At 44.2% G+C, this 22,134-nt stretch overlaps 2 long non-coding RNA genes across 3 annotated transcripts; both read left to right on the top strand.

Annotated features, from left to right (window-relative positions):
- The first annotated feature begins 8,083 nt into the window (after nucleotides 1-8,083).
- On the top strand, nucleotides 8,084-10,334 carry LOC310769155. Its single transcript, XR_014551453.1, has 3 exons — nucleotides 8,084-8,216; nucleotides 9,421-9,444; nucleotides 10,277-10,334. It is a non-coding gene; the product is annotated as an uncharacterized lncRNA (long non-coding RNA).
- Nucleotides 10,335-15,489: 5,155 nt separating this feature from the next.
- Nucleotides 15,490-21,741, top strand: LOC310767654. 2 transcript variants are annotated; one of them, XR_014551009.1, is made up of 7 exons: nucleotides 15,490-15,561; nucleotides 17,273-17,320; nucleotides 18,113-18,145; nucleotides 19,427-19,507; nucleotides 20,256-20,285; nucleotides 20,593-20,619; nucleotides 21,718-21,741. It is a non-coding gene; the product is annotated as an uncharacterized lncRNA (long non-coding RNA). The 2 variants fall into 2 exon arrangements; XR_014551010.1 differs by lacking the exon at nucleotides 17,273-17,320 and having other exon boundaries at nucleotides 15,491-15,561.
- Nucleotides 21,742-22,134: the final 393 nt, after the last annotated feature.

Genomic DNA, 22,134 nt, shown 5'->3' with positions numbered 1-22,134 from the left:
CTGGGCAATGGGCTTCGTGGGGTGGTGAATGCTTCCCTTGGTGAGGGAGCCTTCCCAGACCCGCTGAAAGAGGCGGTTATTAAACCGCTTCTTAAAAAACCATCTTTAGATGCGGCCATGATGGCCAACTATCGCCCAGTCTCAAATCTTCCATTCTTGGGCAAGGTGATTGAGCGAGTGGTTGCTGAACAACTCCAGGCACACCTGGAAGAAGTGGACCATTTGGATCCCTTCCAGTCGGGATTCAGGCCTTATCATGGGACTGAAACTGCCTTGGTCGCACTGGTTGATGATCTCCGGTGGGCTAGGGACAAAGGTGAGAGCTGTTTCCTAGTTCTGCTGGATCTCTCAGCGGCGTTTGATACCATCGACCATAACATCCTTCTGGACCGTCTTGAGGGGCTGGGAGCTGGGGGCACTGTCACAGTGGTTCCGCTTCCTCCTGGGCCGTGTTCAGAAAGTGGTGGTTGGGATCATAGAATCATAGAGTTGGAAGAGACCACAAGGGCCATCGAGTCCAACCCCCTGCCAAGCAGGAAACACCATCAGAGCACTCCTGACATATGGTTGTCAAGCCTCTGCTTAAAGACCTCCAAAGAAGGAGACTCCACCACACTGACCAGTTACAAATCCACTGAGTGGTAGCATAGTCAAGACCGCATTTTACCAGCTTTACAAGAATATCATGGGGCACCTTGTCAAATGCCTTGCTGAGATCAAGGTAGGCTACATCCACTGCGTTCCCTTCATCTACCAGGCTTGTAATTCTGTCAAAAAACGAGATCAGGTTAGTCTGACATGACTTATTTTTCAGGAATCCATGCTGACTATTGGTGATCACAGCATTCCTTTCTAGGTGCTCACAGACTGTTTGCTTAATGATCTGCTCCAGAATCTTCCCTGGTATTGATGTCAGACTGACTGGGCGGTAATTATTTGGGTCCTCTCTTTTCCCCTTTTTGAAAATAGGGACAACATTTGCTCCTCCTCCAGTCTGCCGGGACTTCGCCTGTTCTCCAGGAATTCTCAAAAATGACTGCCAGTGGTTCTGAGATCACATCTGCCAGTTCTTTTAATACTCTTGGATGCAGTTCATCTGGCCCCGGAGACTTGATGAGTGTTCAGACCCCTGGGCTCTCACTTGTGGATTGCCTCAGGGTTCTGTCCTCTCCCCCATGCTTTTCAACATCTACATGCAGCCGCTGGGAGAGATCATCAGGGGGTTTGGGCTGGGTGTTCATCAGTATGCGGATGATACCCAGCTCTACCTCTCTTTTAAATCAGAACCAGTGAAGGCGGTGAAGGTCCTGTGTGAGTGTCTGGAGGCAGTTGGAGGATGGATGGCTAACAGATTGAGGTTGAATCCTGACAAGACAGAAGTACTGTTTTTGGGGAACAGGAGGTGGGCAGGTGTGGAGGATTCCCTGGTCCTGAATGGGGTAACTGTGCCCCTGAAGGACCAGGTGCGCAGCCTGGGAGTCATTTTGGACTCACAGCTGTCCATGGAGGCACAGGTCAAATCTGTGTCCAGGGCAGCTGTTTACCAGCTCCATCTGGTATCTAGGCTGAGACCCTACCTGCGGACTGCCTCGCCAGAGTGGTGCATGTTCTGGTTATCTCCCGCTTGGACTACTGCAATGCGCTCTACGTGGGGCTACCTTTGAAGGTGACCCAGAAACTACAACTAATCCAGAATGCGGCAGCTAGACTGGTGACTGGGAGTGTCCGCCGAGACCATATAACACCGGTCTTGAAAGACCTACATTGGCTCCCAATACGTTTCCGAGCACAATTCAAAGTGTTGGTGCTGACCTTTAAAGCCCTAAATGGCCTCGGTCCAGTATATCTGAAGGAGCGTCTCCACCCCCATCGTTCTACCCGGACACTGAGGTCCAGCACCGAGGGCCTTCTGGCGGTTCCCTCACTGCGAGAAGCCAAGTTACAGGGAACCAGGCAGAGGGCCTTCTCGGTAGTGGCACCCGCCCTGTGGAATGCCCTCCCACGAGATGTCAAAGAGAACAGCAACTACCAGACTTTTAGAAGACATCTGAAGGCGGCCCTGTTTAGGGAGGCTTTTAATGTTTGATGTAGTACAGTATTTTTTATTTTTTTTGGGAAGCCGCCCAGAGTGGCTGGGGAAGCCCAGCCAGATGGGCGGGGTATAAATAACAAATTATTATTATTATTATTATTATTATTATTATTATTATTATTATTACTATCCCCCTCTCCCCCCACCTCTCTTCTCCCCAAAGCTTATACTGTATACAACATTGAGATCTCACTTGGCATCACCATGACCTGTGCCTGACAGCATAACACTTGCTTTTCATGGTTAAAGATAAAGGATCCCTGGATGGTTAAGTCCAGTAGCAGGCGACTATGGGGTCTGCAGTGCTCATCTCGCTTTCAGGCCAAGAGAGCCAGCTTATGTCCACAGACAGCTTTCCGTGTTGTGGCTAAACTGCTTCTGGTGCAACGGGACACTGATGGAAACCAGAGCACACAGAAAGGTTGTTTACCTTCCCGCTGCAGCAGTACCAATTTATCTACTTGCACTGGTGTGCTTTCAAACTGCTAGGTTGGCAGGAGCTGGGACAGAGCAATGGGAGCTCACCCATCACAGGGATTTGAACCGCTGACCTTCCAATCGGCAAGCCCAAGAGGCTCAGTGGTTTAGACCACAGCGTCACCTGCATCCCAATTGCTTTTTACGGAGGTTGAGTTAAACTGATCCTGTGGAACAGAGAGACTTCTGACTCGGGCATCACCTTTAGTTCCATCATTTAACATTGGACCCAGCTTTCTTTAAAAAAATGTGTGCCTTTTCTCTCCTGTTTTTCTCCCTTTAGGGGAGGGGCCATACCTAGGATGTAGAGCATCTGCTTTGCATGCTAAAGAGCCCAGGTAAAACCTCTGGTATCTCCAGCCTCTGGAAAGAGTTTTATCCAGAACCTTTTAAAGTTACTGGTTGGGCCAGTAGTCCAACTCAGTTTATGCCGGCTTCTTAAATTCCCTTCCTTGCCAGCTGTGGACACTGCACAAGCACGTTGCTGTGCTGTTATAGACCCTTTCCCCCTGAAATATTCATGCCTCCTTTTCTTGATTACATCTCTGAATCATCAAAAAATAAATAAAACGTCAATTGAAGACCATTGACTTAGAAGAACAAGTAGCAGCTCGCCAATCTATCCACTAGGTGGCAGTCATAGACCTCTATTTTGCCTCTCCTTTGAGAGTTCTCAATTTCTAAAGTGAGACTGACAGCTCCATTGTCCAAATACAAGACATGTATTTAAATTTGCTCTGTTCCCAAGCAAAAAGGTGTTGTAAAGAAAACTGTTCCTTCTCTTCTAAATCAGGCTTTTATTTCTGGTGGGAAAAGTCATTTAAAAAAAAAATCCCATTTAATATAAATTTAAGCACAACCTGTTGTTCGACTCACACTGGGGTAGCATGTGACCAAGAGTGACTTACAGGAAATGAGGAGGTGAGGCTCAGATGGTGGTTTTGAGCAACTCTGAGGCGTCCAGGGTGGCTTGAGCAACAGAGCTGCAGGTGTTGTGGTGACTGTTACTCTGCCGTGTCCTGCTGCTGCCTGGCCGTAGTTTAGAGCAGGGGTTGCTAAAGGGGACAGTATCACCCCCTGGGGGGTGCACTAAAAGGACAAGGGGTGGAAATCTTGAGAGAACAGCTGCTGCCAGCAGGGTTCTCAAAATATAGCAGGCAGAGGGGTGGAGCTGTGGTCTAAACCACTGAGCCTCTTGGACTTGCCAGTCAGGTCGGAAGTTCAAATCCCTGCAATGGGGTGAGCTCCTGTTGCTCTGTCCCAGCTTCTGCCAACCTAGCAGCTCAAAAGCACACCAGTGCAAGTAGATAAATAGGTACCGCTGCAGCGGGAAGGTAAACGGCGTTTCCGTGCGCCACTGGGATGAGAGAGTTTGGAATTGGCGGGTTCTTGGTTGCGCGTTTCTGGCTGAGCCAGGGCTACTCCAGCAAAAGCCCCTTCACTTGGCTGAGCCTTAGATCTGATGGCATAATTCCCTCATCGTGGATCAGAACAGAAGCCAGTATAAGTCCCCAAAGGGGTCACCCTGGCATGTGTGGTGGAGGTGGCCCAAGGACAGGAGAATCTTACACCTGTTCCAACCCTACCAGCTTGATTATGTGACCTGCCAAACCAGAGAAATGAAGCAGGTGAAAAGGGCAGTGTAAATCAAGCTCCTTGTGAACGGAGTTTGGAAGTGGAGTTAAGTTAACCCAACACGACACAGCAGCAGCAAAAGTTGTGCCAGCTTTCTATTGTTAGGATTGTTCTGTGAATATTTAAAGGAATGTATTTGGCCTGGCTTTTTGCTGATGGTGGCATTGTGTGAACACTGCGGGGGGTGGGACCTGTGTACATGAGTACAGTTGTACCTTGGTTCACGAATGCCTTGCGACGCAAACGTTTTGGCTCCCTAATGCCGCAAACCCAGAAGTGAGTGTTCCGGTTTGCGAACGTTCTTTGGAACCCGAACGTCCGACGCGGCAGAAGCTCCTGCGGCCATTCGGAAGCTGCGCCTTGGTTTTTGAATGTTTTCGGAAGTTGAACAGATTTCTGGAATGGATTCCATTTGAGAACCAAGGTACGGCTGTAGTGGGAATTCCACAGTCAAATCACACCTGGAAACACCCTTAGTCTTCAAGAAACCACAAGACCCCATTGCACCAACTTCCAGATGATAGACACTAGCTTTTAATTTAACTAACTAACTAACTAACTAACTAACTAACTAACTAAGTAGATACTGTAAATCTTAAAATTGCTCATCCCTGGATTAGATTAGACTAGGCCTGTGAGTTATTTTGTTAGCTAATAAATGAGCATGGTTGTGCAGGCATGTGTGCAACAATTTTGGCCGATGCTATAGATCTTTTGAATGGGTCCAGTATAAAGAGTTTCCAATCTGGAACCAATCCCAGGCGGTGTCCTTTTAAAAGAAGGTTGGTTTTCAAGTCTTAGTGGGTGATAAGGTCTAGTTTCATTCCAGGAAGAAAAGTCACTGCTGATTTCTGCAGATGACATCTATGATAAGCACATACAAGGTCAGTTACCCAGATTCCACCCCTGCTTAGTTGGCACGGCTACCTAGAGTCCGCTGAAGCCATCAGCATTCAGTGGAATGGGCCCTGTTACAGGTGTCGCATAATACTTTTCCTGCTTTTGTAAAGAAATAATGGAATCATAGAACTGTAGAGTTGGAAGGGAGCCTGAGGATCATTTAGTCCAATCCCCTGTAATGCGGGTGCCGCTGTGGTCTAAACCACTGAGCCTCTTGGGATTGTCGATCAGAAGGTTGGCAGTTCGAATCTCCGCAATGGAGTGAGCTCCCGTTGCTCAGTCCCAGCTCCTGCCAACCTAGCATTTCAAAAACACACCAGCGCAAGTAGGTAAATAGGTACCTCTGCGGCAGGAAGGTAAAAGGTGTTTCCATGCATTCTGGTTTCCGTCACAGTGTTCCGTTGTGCCAGAAGCAGTTTAGTCATGCTGACCACATGACCTGGAAAGCTGTCTGCAGACAAACGCCGGCTCCCTTGGCCTGAAAGCGAGATGAGCGCCCAACCTCAGTCACCTTTGACTGGACTTAACCGTCCAGGGGTCCTTTACCTTTTTTACCTATGTAGCAATGCAGGAATATGCAGTTGTCTCATATGGGGATCAAACCTGCAACTGATCTTTCCGTGTGGCAGCACCTAATTTATACTATGATAATCATAGCATAGCTGTCAACTTTTACCTTTTCTTGCTGGAATCCTATTCGGAATAAGGGAATTTCCCTTTAAAAAAGGGAAACGCTGACAGCTATGAATCATAGGATCATAGAGTTGGACGGGACCAAGAGGATCAACTAGATCAAACCCCTGCAATGTAGGAGTTTTTGCCCAATGTGTGGCTCAAACCCACGACCCTAAGATTAAGAGCCTCATGCTCTACCAAAACAATACAAGACATCCTTTGAAACTCACTCTTCTCTGAATAAACTCGTGTGGAGCATGGAATCTCAGCCAGCTTGGATTAATCTCAAATTTCTTTGTAGAGAACCAAATTTCTGTTAGTTATGTATGCAGTTGGCTTTCCTTCTTTTTCTTTGTCTTCAGACTGCCAGTCTTTGTGCAATAGGGATTCCAGGGCATACCAGAAAGTTAAAGGTAAAGGGACCACTGACCATTAGGTCCATTCGTGACTGACTCTGGGGTTGCGGTGCTCATCTCGCTTTATTGGCCGAGGGAGCTGGCGTACAGCTTCCGGGTCATGTGGCCAGCATGACTAAGCCGCTTCTGGTGAACCAGAGCAGCGCATGGAAACGCCATTTACCTTCCCACCAGAGCGGTACCTATTAATCTACTTGCACTTTGACGTGCTTTCAAACTGCTAGTTTGGCAGGAACAGGGACTGAGCAACAGGAGCTCACCCCGTCGCGGGGATTCGAACCACCAACCTTCTGATCAGCAAGTCCTAGGCTCTGTGGTTTAACCCACAGCGCCACCCGCGTCCCACCAGAAAGTTACTTTTGCACAATTAAAGTGCATTACAGCACTCTGTTACCCTAGCACAAGAAATCCACTTCAAAACAAAACAAAAACCCTGTCATTTTATGGTAAGGAAAGTGAGAAGTGTGAACTAAACAAAGGATTTGCAGGAAGATGTATCACCCCACAAACAATCATTGTAGTATCACCCCACAAATGAGAATGAATGCTCAAGGAAGACCAGACATAAAAGGGACGGCATATCCTGTTTCACCACTTGAGGTGGAACAGGAAGTGACATCCTACCCTCCCGCCATCGCACTTCCTGTGCCACCGCCTCCACCACTGTTGAAGTGGTGTCGGCACTGGTGCCGATTTCCAGTGAGATCTCACAAACTCTCATGAGACCTTGCCAAACTCTCATGAGATATTGTGGAGTGCATGAGATCTCACAAGATCTTGGTGAGATCTTGCTGGAAATCAGTGTGGCTTTTCTGCGAGTGGTAGAGGAGGCAGGGTGTGTTGTGCCTTGGGGGCCCTGTTTTGGGGGGGGGCTACCAATGTCCATAGCGGCTACTTCACCCCATTTAATGGGTGGGCCAGCCCTGTGACATAGTGTAAGCTTTGTGCAAGTTTCCATACAGAATTCAAAGTGCTGGTTATGACCTATAAAGCCCTATATGGCTTGGGCCCAGGCTGCCGAAAAGAATCCTAAATTCTGAGTGCAATGTCAATAATAAAGGGTTTCCAATAACCCTTAAAGTTTCTGTCTGAGGTTTTCAGTAAACTAATAACTTCACCAAACTAAGTCATTTATCTTGCTAATCATAAGCTTGGTCGAGTTTGCAGTTTTTATGTCGTTGCAAGTATTAGGTAAGGTAAAAGTAAATGAGGCCTGGATGGTTAAGTCCAGTAAAAGGCAACTATGGGGTGCAGCGCCCACCTCGCTTCAGGCCAAGGGAGCCAGCGTTTGTCCACAGACAGCTTTCTGAGTCACGTGGCCAGCATGACTAAGCCGCTTCGTGACAGAAACCAGAGTGCATGGAAACACTGTTTTCCTTCCTGCCACAGTGGTACCTATTTATCTACTTGCACTGATATGCTTTCGAACTGCTAGATTGGTAGGAGCTGGGACAGAACAACGGCGGCTCACCCCCTCTCAGGGATTTGAACCACTGACCTTCTGATTGGCAAGCCCAAGAGGCTCTGTGGTTTACACCACAACATCACCTGCATCCCTTTTGCAGGTATTAACTATGCTATGGTTAAAATGCATTAAACATGGTCTTGAAAACCAACAAAACATATGTGTCCCACATAACGAAGTCAAAATATTAAGGGATCCAAATGTGGTTGTTGAAGAGATATTAATATTCCATTACAGAGGCGTTGAAGAGTCCACGTAGCAGTTGGCTCTGGAAGCAGAGTGTCCTTTCCGCAAGAGTGTCCCTCTGATGAATCAGTTCCTCTGACCTTTCCTTCCAGATAAGGTAATTTGGCGACACTCTCAATGGGCTCTTTAAGTTTGGGCAGTGTGGCTTGTGGTGATGGGTCAATAAATAGAAGCTTCCGAGCCACAGTTCACAACTTTGAACGATTTCGCACCCGGGACAGAAGCCTGATCCCGGGCTAAAATGAAGCTCCCGGTTGTAGCTGCCGTTCTTTTAATCTCTGCACTTTGTGCAAGAGAAACGGATGCACAGGTGAGATGGAAACGGACTTCTAGGAGAAATGCATCAGCTTTTAATTGGATGCTAGTGGGGGGCACGGGGGGGGGGGACCTAAACCAATGTGAATCAAAAGTGTCATGTTCTTTATTGACCAGAAGCCCCGTACCCAGCATTGCTCAGGAATTATAAGAAAGAAAGAAAAATGGAACTAGTGGTTAAAATCAGGACAGTTTTTAAAGGTTCAGTTTGCCCTCTTGATTCAAAATGTCATCTGGTCCAAACATAGATGACAACCTGCTCCTTCATCTCAGGAACCATCATGCAAGATTTAGTTATGGTAGCTTAAGAAGTGTCCAAATGCATAGCGAACAAACAGTTTTCCAAAATAATTAATAGATACCTGTGCTTGCCTTCAGTGATGGAAGTCAAGGCACTGTTTATAAAAACCAGAGAGTTTTGAGAGGGCATCTTGCTTGTAAGAAGAAGCAGTGGGGGCCAGTGTGGTAACTGTGTTAGTTGACTTACCTCAGTTTCTCATTTCTCTTTAGCTCTGTTCTCCATGTAGATTGCATTAAAGAAAAATGTAATTCTGAAAATTCATCAGCATTTCATTACGAATTTCTAAATTTTACAAGTTTGCAAGCAATTTCCCCTAATATACACATTTCTGCAAGGCAGTACCCCCCAATGTAATACATTTTGTATGCTATTTTCACTAATGCTCACACTTTACCCTGGTATTGTGCGTGCATGTTTGTACACATTACCTGGCTGGTAATTTGGAAGGGTGACTGCATTTCAGTTTGCGCATTGTTTTGGAAAGTGCAGATTAGGATGGTTTGCTTTTAAATACAACCAATTTGAATTTCGTTGCCACTCCTTGCAACATGGAAGGTAACTGACTGAAGTGGGGAGCTTTGGGTTAAAACCTTGTTTTCCCGTATGTTAATGTCTCCCGATTGTGGAGAGGGCTTGAGTCCACATACAGTGCTTCCAGAGAACGCAACAAACCCTTTTGTACTCGGATATAAGAGAGTAACTAAGGCAGAACTCCTATGCGCACTTACCAGGGCGTAAGTCCCATTGAACTCAATGGAAGTTACTTTTGACTCTGAATAGGAATGAATAGGATCGTACTGTGAATCCAGCTTGCAAATAATGGCTTATGTCACAGGGTCTATTTCAAATTAAATTCATGGAAGCTAACAGCATCGTTTCAATTGTTTTGTTATCGCAGTGGAATCCTGGTGTTGGTGCCTCCGTAAGTACGACACATTTTCTCCATCTGCTTTTGTTATGCTTTCTCTCAAAAAGGATGCTACCCGAGTAGGATCTGCAACAAAACACCCTCACTTCTTTAACAGAACCAGGCCTGTTCTGGGCTAGAATTAGCCATCTTCTTCCAGGGTCCTTCTTGATCAGACCAAAGACCCATCTAGTCCAGCATCCTGTTCTCACAGTGGCCGATCAGATGCCTTTGAGAAGCTCCAAAGCAGCGCATGAGTACAACAGCAACTCTCCACACTTGTGATGCCCAACAACTGAAGGCAGTACACAGCCCTTGTGGCTAGTAGTCACGGAAGCCTTAGCCCTCCACGAATTTGTCTAACTCCCCTTTTAAAGCCATCCAAGCTTCCAACCAGCGCTATATCCTGTGCTAGCAAATTCCATGCTTCAACTATGCACAGGGTGAAGCATCCTCATGCTGGGGAGAAGAGTGGGCTAGAAAGGTTGCACTCATGCTCCTCTTGTGGGTTTTCATGAAAAATAAAATTCATTTTATATTTTTATTTTAAAAGAAGACATTCCACCTCTTCTCACCCTGGGCTGGGATGGTCAGCTTACAGGATCCTGTCAAAAGCACTGGACCTGCTTAAGCTTTTATTTTCCTCCCGGAAAGGGCTTTTCCTAGAATGACCAGTTTTTGTGCAAATAAATTTCCACGTGGAGGCAGCCAAGAGCTATAGATAGGGATGGAATTTCCTGCAAATCTCAACCGCAAGCTTATCCACACTGATTTTTGGTTTCGTTGTGAGGATGTGACATGGGCAAGGAAAAGGACTGAATCACCTTTCTCTCTTGATCTTTTACAGGCTAGTTATTCAGGCCCAAATGTACCTCCTCCGCCTCAGCCTCAGCCTCCTCCTCCAGTAAGTATAAGAAAGTTTTCTTTGGGTCATTGTGACTCTGTGCTATGAGGTATGAAGCTACATAGCTCATTATATCAGTTGGTAGTACATTATTCAGGGGAGGGTGTTTATCAGAGGGTACAGCTGGAGCAAGGTCTGAGGTGGTCTCTGTCTTCATTCTGTTCTCTTAGGTTGCTTATACACCATGGATATAAAGCAAATTTAAAGCTCACACAACCCCCAAATCTTGGGAATTGAAGTATGTTCTGGGTTCTGGGAATTGTAGCTCTGTGAAGGGTAAATTACAGTTTCCAGGGTTCTTGGGTGGTGTTGGGGATGTACGTTTATGCAGCCTTAATTTTTTAATGTTGAGGATGTACGTTTATGCAGCAAATTTTTTTGAATAATATTTGAACAGGGAGGGCATTCTGGGACAGGGAGCCACCACTGAAAAGGCTCTCTCTCTCTCTCTCTCTCTCTCTCTCTGGTCTTCACTTGGTGGTTCTGCTTGGCATCACTGTAATTTCATTGTGAAGATGTGAGTGTGACAAATAAGCTGTGCACCTCGATCTTTTTCAGGGTCCTTACAATGGCCAAAATTCGGTACGTATGAGAAATGCTTCTTTGGACGATTCAGAGTATGGGGTATCAATTTCGCTCAATTTATACACCCTCTGATAGCTACTGAAAAGGTTTTCTCTCTGACCTCCAGCCACCACGCTGCAGATGGAGGGGGAATCTGGAGAATGACCTTTTCCAAGCCCTGCTTAGGTTTAGCATACGTCCAGAATTTCCTTTTTAAAAAATAAAATAAAAATGATATTTATTAGAATTTCAGAAAAAGTTACAAAAGTAAAAAAGAAATAGAAAGAAGAAACAGAAAATACAAAATACAAAAAAAATAGAAACAGTTAAAAATAAATCCATCTTTCCATGTCTTGCCTTTCATTTACTTATTTCCCTGACCTCCTCACACCTCCCTTTTTTGTATTCCAGTTCAAATGGTTAATTCAGCAAATCCTTTCCCTTTTTGTTTTTATCTTAATTCTTCATCTTAATATATTATAGCTTTACATTTTCACCTGTTAACCATCCATTTTTACATACTCCTTTATAACATTGCTGCTAAAACCACTTAATTTCATTCCGACATCATTTTAACATTCATTAATTTTACAATGTTTCTGTAAATAGTCTTTAAATTTCTTCCAATCTTCTTCCACCGACTCTTCTCCCTGGTCTCGGATTCTGCCAGTCATTTCCGCCAATTCCATATAGTCAATCACCTTCATCTGCCATTCTTCCAGGGTGGGTAGATCTTGTGTCTTCCAATACTTTGCAATGAGTATTCTTGCTGCCGTTGTAGCATACATAAAGAAAGTTCTATCCTTCTTTAACACCAGTTGGCCGACCATGCCCAGGAGAAAGGCCTCTGGTTTCTTCAGGAAGGTATATTTAAATACCTTTTTCATTTCATTATAAATCATCTCCCAGAAAGCCTTAATCCTTGGGTACGTCCACCAAAGGTGAAAGAATGTACCTTCATTTTCTTTACATTTCCAACATTTATTATCGGGCAAATGATAGATTTTTGCAAGCTTGACTGGTGTCATGTACCACCTGTATATCATTTTCATAATATTCTCTCTTAAGGCATTACATGCCGTAAATTTCATACCTGTGGTCCACAACTGTTCCCAGTCAGCAAACATAATGTTATGTCCAACATCTTGTGCCCATTTTATCATAGCAGATTTTACCGTTTCATCCTGAGTATTCCATTTCAACAGCAAGTTATACATTCTTGATAGTATCTTAGTTTTGGGATCTAACAGTTCTGTTTCCAATTTTGATTTTTCCACCTGGAAGCCAATTTTCTTGTCCAGATTGTAAGCCTCCCTTATTTGATAATAGTGAAGCCAATCTCGCACTTTATCTTTTAGTTTCTCAAAACTCTGCAATTTCAATTTGTCTCCTTCTTGTTCCAAAATCTCCCAATATTTCGGCCATTTGGCCTCCATATTGAGCTTTTTCTGAGCCTTCGCTTCCATCGGTGATAACCACCTTGGGGTTTTATTTTCAAGTAAGTCTTTATATCTTATCCAGACATTAAACAATGCTTTCCTGACAATATGGTTTTTAAATGCTTTATGTGCTTTAACCTTGTCATACCACAGATATGCATGCCACCCAAAAACATTATTGAAACCTTCTAAATCCAAAATGTCTGTGTTCTCAAGAAGCAGCCATTCTTTCAGCCAGCAAAATGCTGCTGATTCATAATAAAGTTTAAGGTCTGGCAGGGCAAATCCACCTCTTTCCTTTGCATCGGTTAATATTTTGAATTTTATTCTGGGCTTCTTGCCCTGCCAGACAAATCTAGAAATATCTCTCTGCCACTTCTTGAAGCAGTCCATTTTGTCCAAAATTTGCAATGATTGAAACAAAAACAACATTCTTGGCAATACATTCATCTTTATAGCAGCAATACGGCCTAGCAAGGAAAGCTTCAAATTTGACCATATATCTAGATCCTTTTTCACTTCTGACCAACATTTTTCATAATTATCTTTAAATAAATTTAAGTTCTTAGCGGTCATATTAACCCCCAGGTATTTTACTTTCTTAACCAATGTTAAGCCTGTCTCCTTCTGAAACCTCTCTTTCTCAATCGGTGTTAGATTTTTCTCAAGAACCTTAGTTTTTAATTTGTTCAGCTTAAATCCTGCCACTTGACCGAATTCTTGAATCAGTTCCAATACTCTTCTAGTACTAGATTCTGGCTCCTGCAATGTCAGTACTAAGTCATCTGCAAAAGCTTTCAATTTGTACTGTTTGGCTCCGACCTGTATACCTTTAACCAGTTGGCGCCTTCTGATCATATTTAGCAAAACCTCCAGGACCGAAATAAAAAGTAATGGGGAAATTGGGCAACCTTGTCGTGTCCCTTTCTCTGTCTTAAATTCCTCTGTCACCACATTGTTAACAATTAGTTTAGCCTTTTGTTCTGAATAAATTGCACTTATACCATTTTCAAAACCTTGACCAATCCCCATCCCCTGAAGGTTTTTCTTCACAAAACTCCAAGAAATATTGTCAAAAGCTTTCTCCGCATCTACGAATATTAAAACTGCTTTAGTATTAATGTTCACTTGCAGTTTTTCCAAAATGTTAATTATATTTCTCGTATTGTCAGACAAGTGTCTACCCGGGAGAAAGCCAGCTTGGTCTTTATGTATCTCTTCCACTAATACTTTTTTTAACCTTTTGGCCAAAATATCTGCAAAAATTTTATAATCCACGTTAAGCAGGGATATGGGGCGGTAGTTCTTAAGTTGTGTCTTTTCAGACTCAGTTTTTGGTATAAGTGTAATATAGGCTTCCTTCCACGACTCTGGTGCTTTTTTCCCCTCCAAAATTTCATTACAAACTTCCTTTATTGGTTGAATTATCCAATATTTCAAAGATCTATAGTATTTTGAAGTTAAACCATCCGACCCTGGAGATTTGCCCAGCTGCATATTCTGGATGGCACCTTCTACCTCCTGTTCCGTTATTTTGTAGTTCAACGTTAACTTGTTTTCTTGAGAGATTTTTTGTAATCCATTTGTTTTTAAAAATTGATCTATATAAATCTCTTTCTGTGGCCCTTGTGTATATAACTGTTTAAAGTACCTCTGGAAACATTTTCTAATTTCCACTGGATTCTGTATATTCTTTCCTTCCACTTCCAAATTTGTAATGGTGTTAAGTTTTTGTCTTTTTTTCATTTGCCAGGCTAACAATTTCCCACATTTATTAGCCGATTCAAATGTCCTTTGTCTCATCTGTTTAATTTTCCATTCTATTTCCTGATTCATCATTTTCATATATTGGACTTGATATAACTTTATTTCTCTCAGAATCTCTTGTGACTTTGGTTTTACTCTCAATTTCTTCTCACCCTCTTTTATTTTATCCAGAATTTTGTCTATTTTCTCATTTTGAATTCTCTTCTTTATTGCATTCTGTTGGATCAGAAACCCCCTCATGACCGCTTTGCTTGCGTCCCAGATTACTCTTTTTTCAATGGTAGTATTCATATTTATCTCAAAGTAGTCTCTCAAAGTTTTTTGGGCCTTCTTGGTAACCTCTTCGTCTCTGGTAACCTCTTCGTCTCAGAATTTCCTGGACATACTTAGAATACTGCAGTCAGAGCAGTGCCTCTGCGGAAATCAGATAAAATGTCCTGGAAAATCCAGACGCATGGCAACCCATGTCGGCAGTGCCATTTTTGCCTATTTTCCTTAAAAATAGCTAAAATATGTAATTTTTTGTGATTTCACCAGAAAAACTCAACTAAAAAAAATGCTCAACAACTGTACCCTCCCCCCCAACAACAACTCTTGTATCTGGATTTTCACTTTTTGAAATATGGCAACCCTATGCCTGGTTTAACTTTGACCAAAGCCAGCCTCAGTCAGGGCCGGCCCACTCATAAGGCAAGTTGAGGCAACTGCCTTGGGCAGAAGAATCCATGGGGGCAGCAAGTCCAGGTCCAAGGAACGCACAGCCTGCTTCCACCGCTGTTGTCGCAGCAACAACTGTGGCTGGCTCCTTGGAGGCTGGATTTTCCTCCTCCACAGCAGCACCCTTAATACCACCTCTACAGTGGTCTCTTGTCGAATAGGAGATGCTGCTGGTCTCCTCCCACCCCTACGATGATGGAGGTTGCCTTCTGCATCTGCCCAGCATGATTCAGAACAGGCTCCTTTCCTCCCTGCGACAGCCTTTGATGCCCACTTCAACCGTCGGGCAAGGTTGATTTGATTCCCCACCTCGTTCCCAATCTTTACTCCCCTCTTGTTCCTGATGTAGATCTTTATTTCTCCCTTGCTTGTGATGTCGATCTTCACTCACCCCTAATTCCCTGGCAGGGCAGGTGGGCCATTTTGTGGTTTGGCTCAGGAGGCAAAATGTCTTGGGCCGACCCTGGCTCCAGAGCACACATCATGCTGAATTATAGCTGTTTGTGGCTCCCTGCCATTGCATGAATGCGCCAGTACTGACAGTGGCTGGCCTCAGTTTTTTAAGGACCTGGACTTGGCTCGTCAATACGTGCTGTGGTTCTGCTTGGTTTCCATTGTGCTTCTGTAGTGGTGACGTCTGGTGGGCAAGAGACAGAACGGAGCAACTTGCTTACGTATCTCGATCTTTTTCAGGCCTATCTCGGTGTCCAAGCCCAACCTTGGCAGCCTCAACCTGCCTCAGTAAGTATGAGAAACTCTTCTTTGGAAGATTCTAGGTTCTTTGATATGGGCGTTAGACTATGCAGCTTGGTTTAGATATCCCTTAGTAATACATGGCTCAGAAACTGAGCATTGAGAAATCAGCTGGAGCAGACTCTGAGGCAGCCTTCACTTGTATCCCTCTCTTCGCTCTCTTAGTTCTTCAGAGTTTTTGTTAATAATGGTAATAAAGGCACCAGGAGGACCTCCCTGGAGAAGGCAGGGAGTCACCATCAAAAAGGTTCTCTCTCTGGTCTCCACCCACCACACTTCAGATGGAGGGGTTGTCCGGAGAAACGCCTAAGGTGACAATCTCAGTTGATACAAGAGAAGGCAGGCAAGGAGGTATTTAGGTTAGTGCTTTTAAGGGTAAGAGAAGCACTTTGAATTAAGCTTGGAAACTCATTTTAAATGGAGCGGAACTATGTAAGGATGCTTAAAACAGAGTTCACAGACCTTTTTGCGTGTGAGGGCCACATTCCCTGTTCATCAGCCCTCCGAGGGCCGCATGCCAGTGGTGGGCGTGGCCAAAACGAAACCCACACAGGTGCTCCAGGTTTCCCTGCTTACTTGGTTTATTTATATTGTATCCAAGGCACTGATACCCCCAGCTTTTAGTCAAAAAGACTGACGTGCAGAAATCTCCATCAAAGACAGTCCCTGCCCCCAGACTCACAAACTAAAAAGACATGGCAATCTAAAGACAATCTAAAAAGACCAGAGATTTACAGAAGATTGGAAGAAGTATGTGAATTATTTGAAGAGCAACTGTAATCAAATTACGCTAGTAGGACTACAAGAAGTTTTGTAAGGAGAAATATACGAAGTGTTACAAAGTAGAAAAAGATAGAGATATTGGTTATGAGTTTGAAATGTAATAGGGAAAATAAGAAATGCATACTAAGAGATTAGATTGGAAAATTTTCAGACAGGACTGATGGAAGTCAAAAAAATTTAATAAGATGTAAAAGTATGTTTAATTACTGTTGAAAATGATATGTTAAAAAACTAAGAAACATTTATATATATAAAAAATAAAAAATAAAAAGACATGGCACATGAGGAAAGAGGACTGGGGAGGGAGGAGGGAAAAGCAAGCTCAAGCACAAGTTCTTCAAGTTACAGTTCATATAGTTCTGCCCATGATGTTATCTCAGATGCACCAGTAAAGACAGATGTCACATTTCTTCCATATAATGTTGTTTGATTTATTTAACTACCAGAGGATGGTTTTAATATTTATTTAAACATGGCCCTGTTCTGTGCTAGCTGCCTCCCACACAACTCACACATGCAGTCTGCCTCTAGCTGACCAACTGGTATTCAAGGAGCAGTTTATGGAGATGTGTGTTGGGCCAGAAATGAGTAACCTGTGCATCTTGATCTTTTCCAGAATTATGGTGGTGGCCCAAAGGGTTGCCATCTTGTGGTTTGGCTCAGGAGGCAAAATGTCTTGCGCCGACCCTGGCTCCAGAGCACACATCATGCTGAATTATAGCTGTTTGCGGCTCCCTGTCATTGCATGGATGCGCCAGTACTGACAGTGGCTGGTCCCAGTTTTTTGAGAACCTGGACTTGGCTCGTCAATATGTGCTGTGGTTCTGCTTGGTTTCATTGTGCTTCTGTAGTGGTGATGTCTGGTGGGCAAGAAACAGAATGGAGCAACTTGCTTACGTATCTTGGTCTTTTTCAGGCCTATCTTGGTGTCCAAGCCCAACCTTGGCAGCCTCTACCTCCCTCAGTAAGTATGAGAAACTCTTCTAAGTTCTTTGATATGGGCCATCAGATTACGTGGCCCAGTTTAGTAGTTCATGGTTCAGGGTGGCCAGAAGTGCAGCTGCAGCAGACTTGCGAGGTGGTCTTCCTCTCTCTTTGCTATCAGTTCTCAAATGTCACCTGTGTGATATGAATAACGGTGCCAGGGGAGCCTCCCTTTTAAAATGTGTCAGGGAGGGGAGGTTATTGGGTTGTTCTTGTTTTTATTTTGATTATGTGTTTTGTTTTTTGATATTGTGATTTTATGTTGAGAACTGCGCTGAGACTTGCAAGCATAGGGTGGCTTACAAATTTAATTAATTAATTAATTAAATAATAATAATAATAATAATGGCATTCCAAGGTGAAGAGCTGCCACTGAGGTCTCCAGTAACAGTATTGGATCCAGGTGTACTCCAAGTCCACAAGACTGTTCTTTCAAGGGAGTACAAGCCTACAAGGTCTCCCTCGTCTCAGGATTCAACTTCACCCTATTGTTTGTCATCTAGCCCGAAACTAAACCCATGACACCAGTGCTGGGTTTGACCTGTGGACCCTGAAACCCGCCCCCCATGGGAATATATGGCCCTCTGTGGTGAAAAGTTCCTCACGCCTGCCATATTTATTTATTTTTATTTCACAATGTTTATAGGACTCTTTTGATTGTTGCAAAACCTCTAGGCAGCTTGCAAACCTTAGGGAAGGCTTGTCCATATATTCAGTTCTGATTGCTGTGGGAGAAAGCAGGATCAGTGAATTTATCTTTTGATTTTTGTAGCAGGTGGGCTTGTACGTAGGCTCCCCTGGCCCGGTGAGTATGACGACTTCTTTGACCTCCTTGTGTAATATCCCCATTTTAACTTATTTCAGCTGGGTGGATACACTCACGAACTCTTGCTCGATTTTCTTGGAAGTTGGAGCTTTCTAACTGGCATTAACAATTTCTCTTTCCGCCCCCCAAATCCAGAAGAATCTGCTTGAGACTATTTTCCTTGTGCAGGAATGAAATTTGTGCAGCGGGAATCAGTGTGCTCTGAGCTGAGCCGACGCCTCCTTTGAAACGCATAGATTAGTGAAAACACGACACAAAATACATTCTATTAGGCAAAATTGTACGCAAACGTGTACATTCGGAGGACTAGCACTAAAATACTGATTCATTTCCATGAGGACTTTTTCAAAAATTGCAAATGCGAAGTTTCAAAATTGCAAATGCGAAAATTGCAAATGCGAAGTTTCAAAAAATGACAAGCTGATATTGACAGATTTGCCTATCCCAAACTACAAATACTCCCTATCAGGAATAGGGACTGGGTTATTTATTTACCATCCAAAACATTTATACCCTGCTTTTCCTGACCAGATTAACTCAAAAGCTGGGCTTGTTGGAACAGGGATGGGGCAAGGGAAATGTGTTGGCAACGTCAGGGGACGTTTGGGTTGGCCATGGTCAATGGTAAAGCCAGGCGTCTCCCAGCCGTGCTGCCTTGCCTCGTCTCACCTCACCCAACAAGCACAGTACTGCCACTGCCTTCACCCCACCACTCACAAGCTACTTCTGCATACTGATGGGAGTTGGAGTCAAACAACATCCGGAGGTCGCAGGTTCTCCATCCCCACTGGGCCCTCTTTGCTATAATAGTTTGGTAATAAACCAATCTCTTTGGAGAATCTGCGGTCACCCAAGTGTTGCCCACTGTAAGCCCCCTCATCCTTGGCCATTGGCCATCCTGAATGGGGCTGCCAGAAGTGAGAGGCCAACAAAATTGGGGGGACCACAGCTTCCCTATCCTTGGCACAGGTGGAAGCACACCTGTCCACCAATGATTGAGTGTCATGGGACACCTGCAACAACTTGGGTTTCTGTGAACAGGCTTCTTTTTAATTCGAAAAGGGAAAGAGTATAAATTACAATTAGAGGGAGGAAGATGCGTTTCTCTCATCCATCCAAACATCAGATATGTGTGTGTGTGTGTAGATACACAAACACCCCATCACTGATATTTTAAAAGCTGAGAAGAGGAGGTGCCATTTGTTTTCTAAAAAGAAGTTTGTGGAAACAAAACCAACAGTTCTTTCTTTCTTTCTGTAGCAGGGCTCTGGCTACGCTGGCAGTCCAGGGGCTCGTCCTTACCCGCCTCCTCCTCCTCCCCAAAATGGCTACCCCGGCTCAGTGAGTATGAGAAGTCTTTTTCTGTCTTCCCTATCTTTTCACAGAAACCATGTGAGCCGTCTGACCCTAGTCCTACCGATTTCCATGTCATCCTTCTGTCCAAACAAGTGCTGCCTAGGACCCCAGCCCAAATCTTTGGGCAAGGGTCAATTATATAGGCTCACCAATCAGTGACCCACTGGGTTGCCAGGCCAGAAGTCTCCCAGACCCTGAGACTTCAGGCCCGAAACCTGAAACCTAGGGGTGGTGAAATATTGCTTGAGGGATTCCATGTCAGCTACAACTCCTAAACAGATCTACCTGAAACCAACAAGCATGTTTAACACTGAGGTCCAGCACTGAGGGCCTTCTGGCGGTTCCCTCACTGCGAGAAGCCAAGTTACAGGGAACCAGGCAGAGGGCCTTCTCGGTAGTGGCGCCCTCCATGTGGAACGCCCTCCCACCAGATGTCAAAGAGAACAACAACTACCAGACTTTTAGAAGACATCTGAAGGGAGCCCTGTTTAGGGAAGCTTTTAATGTTTGATGCATTACAGTATTTTAATATGTTTTTGGAAGCCACCCAGAATGGCTGGGGAAGCGTAGCTAGATGGGCGGGGTATAAATAATAAATTATTATTATTATAATATGCATAGGGATTGCTTCCAAGAATAAGACTGTGTTTAAGGTTCAGGGCACCTAAGCAGTTTCATTTCTGATGGGGAAACAAACAAGACCAGATGACATTTTGTATTTGTATTTTTCTAGGATGACGGTGGACAGAGTGTTGACGCATGGGTAAAATAACCTTTATTTACATGAAGTTGCGAATTCTCCTTGTGCCGGGTCTCAAACGGATGTTTAGGTCTCTGCACCAGGCACAGCTGAGTCCTGAACCAATTCAAGGGGAACTGGGAGTTGCTTGAGTTGGGCTGAGATAGGCCTGGATGACTGTGGACCTGTCTGGGTAGCTCAAAGCAATCTGGGGTTGTCAGGGGGAAGGGCATCAAGTGGGAAGCAGATGCAAGCATTGGGTAGGGAACTGGCTGGATTTTCCTGGGAGAAGGTAGCCTCTTTGAATAACTAGTGTCTCTTTCCTTTCTAGTGGGAAGAGCTCATCAACAGTGTAGAAGTAAGTATTGAGAAGGGTCTTCTTTCTCTGGCTTTCTCATACAATCTCAGTGCTGAGAAAGAGGTTAGCTAAACAAAGAGAAGGGAAGTTGGCTATTAGGTTAGATTGTGTGTTTATTTGAGCCACTCCCATCTAGCAGGTAGCATGCCAATACTTGTATCAAGATTACCTGGGTCCAAATCTCAGCTAGGAAATTCCCTGTGTGACCTCTTGCGCAGCCGGGTCTACCTCACAGGGTTGACATGATGATTAATATGGAGGATTAGTTAGCCTGTCCTGAGCTTTTTGAAGGAAGGCAGGATGAAATGGAACCACCTTCTTCTTCTCCTTCTCCTTCTCTTTCTTCTTCTTCTTTGGCAATCACTCATAGCCGAGTAAGATTGTCTTCCATAAACACGGTTTTAAAAGTGAGTCCGTAAGTGACTGTGGAGGCCAATCCTGGATCTACACGTCCTTCCACAGTAAGGATACAGTGGTACCTCAGGTTACATACTCTTCAGGTTACATACGCTTCAGGTTACAGACTCCGCCAACCCAGAAATAGTGCTTCAGGTTAAGAACTTTGCTTCAGAATGAGAACAGAAATCGTGCTTCGGTGGTGCAGCGGCAGCAAGAGGCCCCATTAGCTAAAGTGGTGCTTCAGGTTAAGAACAGTTTCAGCTTAAGAACGGACCTCCAGAACGAATTAAGTACTTAACCTGAGGTACCACTGTATAGGTTTCCGGATGGGAGTTGATCATGGTGAAGGTTTGCCAAGCGTGCCTTCCTCTTAGCACGTTTCTCCCTTTTGTCCTGCGTTCAAGCATCTTCAAAACTCATGACACCTTTGGTAAAGGCTGTTCTCCAACTGGAGCACTCACAGGCCAGTGTTTCCCAGTTGAAATGGAATATAAGTGAATGGAAACCATCCCTTTTTAGTACTGCTGTTCAGGATTCCCTGGAGCTGTTATTTACATAAGAAAAGACCATGGGCTTCAAGTGAATTTGTGCAATTAGTATTTTGTCCAGTCTCTGGCCAAGGCCCTTGTGAAGCCAACAGAAACAAATGATGAATTTTTACATGACTACTACTATTACTAATACTGCTATTATTTGTAGAACGAGTTTGGCGGCAAAAGACAAGTGAGTATAAATCTCATTTCTCCAATTGTGAAAGCTGTAACTTGGGGAGGAAAAATTGCGCATATAAGTAAAATGTCTTAAGACTTTATCGGGCTGGTAAGGGACTAAACATTAAATGAAAAATAATGGAATGGGAATCTTGATGTGGCTGGATGACTTGAAGCCTTCCTTAGATTTGGCCGCTGCTCCTGGAGCTGTGTGCAAATGGAATTTTTTTGGGGGGTGGCCGACACTTTTTTCAAGGGGGAAGGGGGAGAAAATAATGCACCTCAGACATATTTTCAGAAAATGCATCTTCTGATATATTCTGTCCCAGTTCTATGACCTAAACTTGAAACTAAAAAGCCCATTGTGTGCTTAAGAATCAGTGTGTGCTAAGGGGTTTGGGTGCCT

This window comes from Podarcis filfolensis (assembly GCF_964270895.1).
Source record: "Podarcis filfolensis genome assembly, chromosome: 8".
In the NCBI taxonomy this organism is placed as follows: Eukaryota; Metazoa; Chordata; class Lepidosauria; order Squamata; family Lacertidae; genus Podarcis; species Podarcis filfolensis.
The sequence above is the reverse complement of the archived record's forward strand: the minus strand, read 5'-3'. Positions and strand labels throughout refer to the sequence as shown.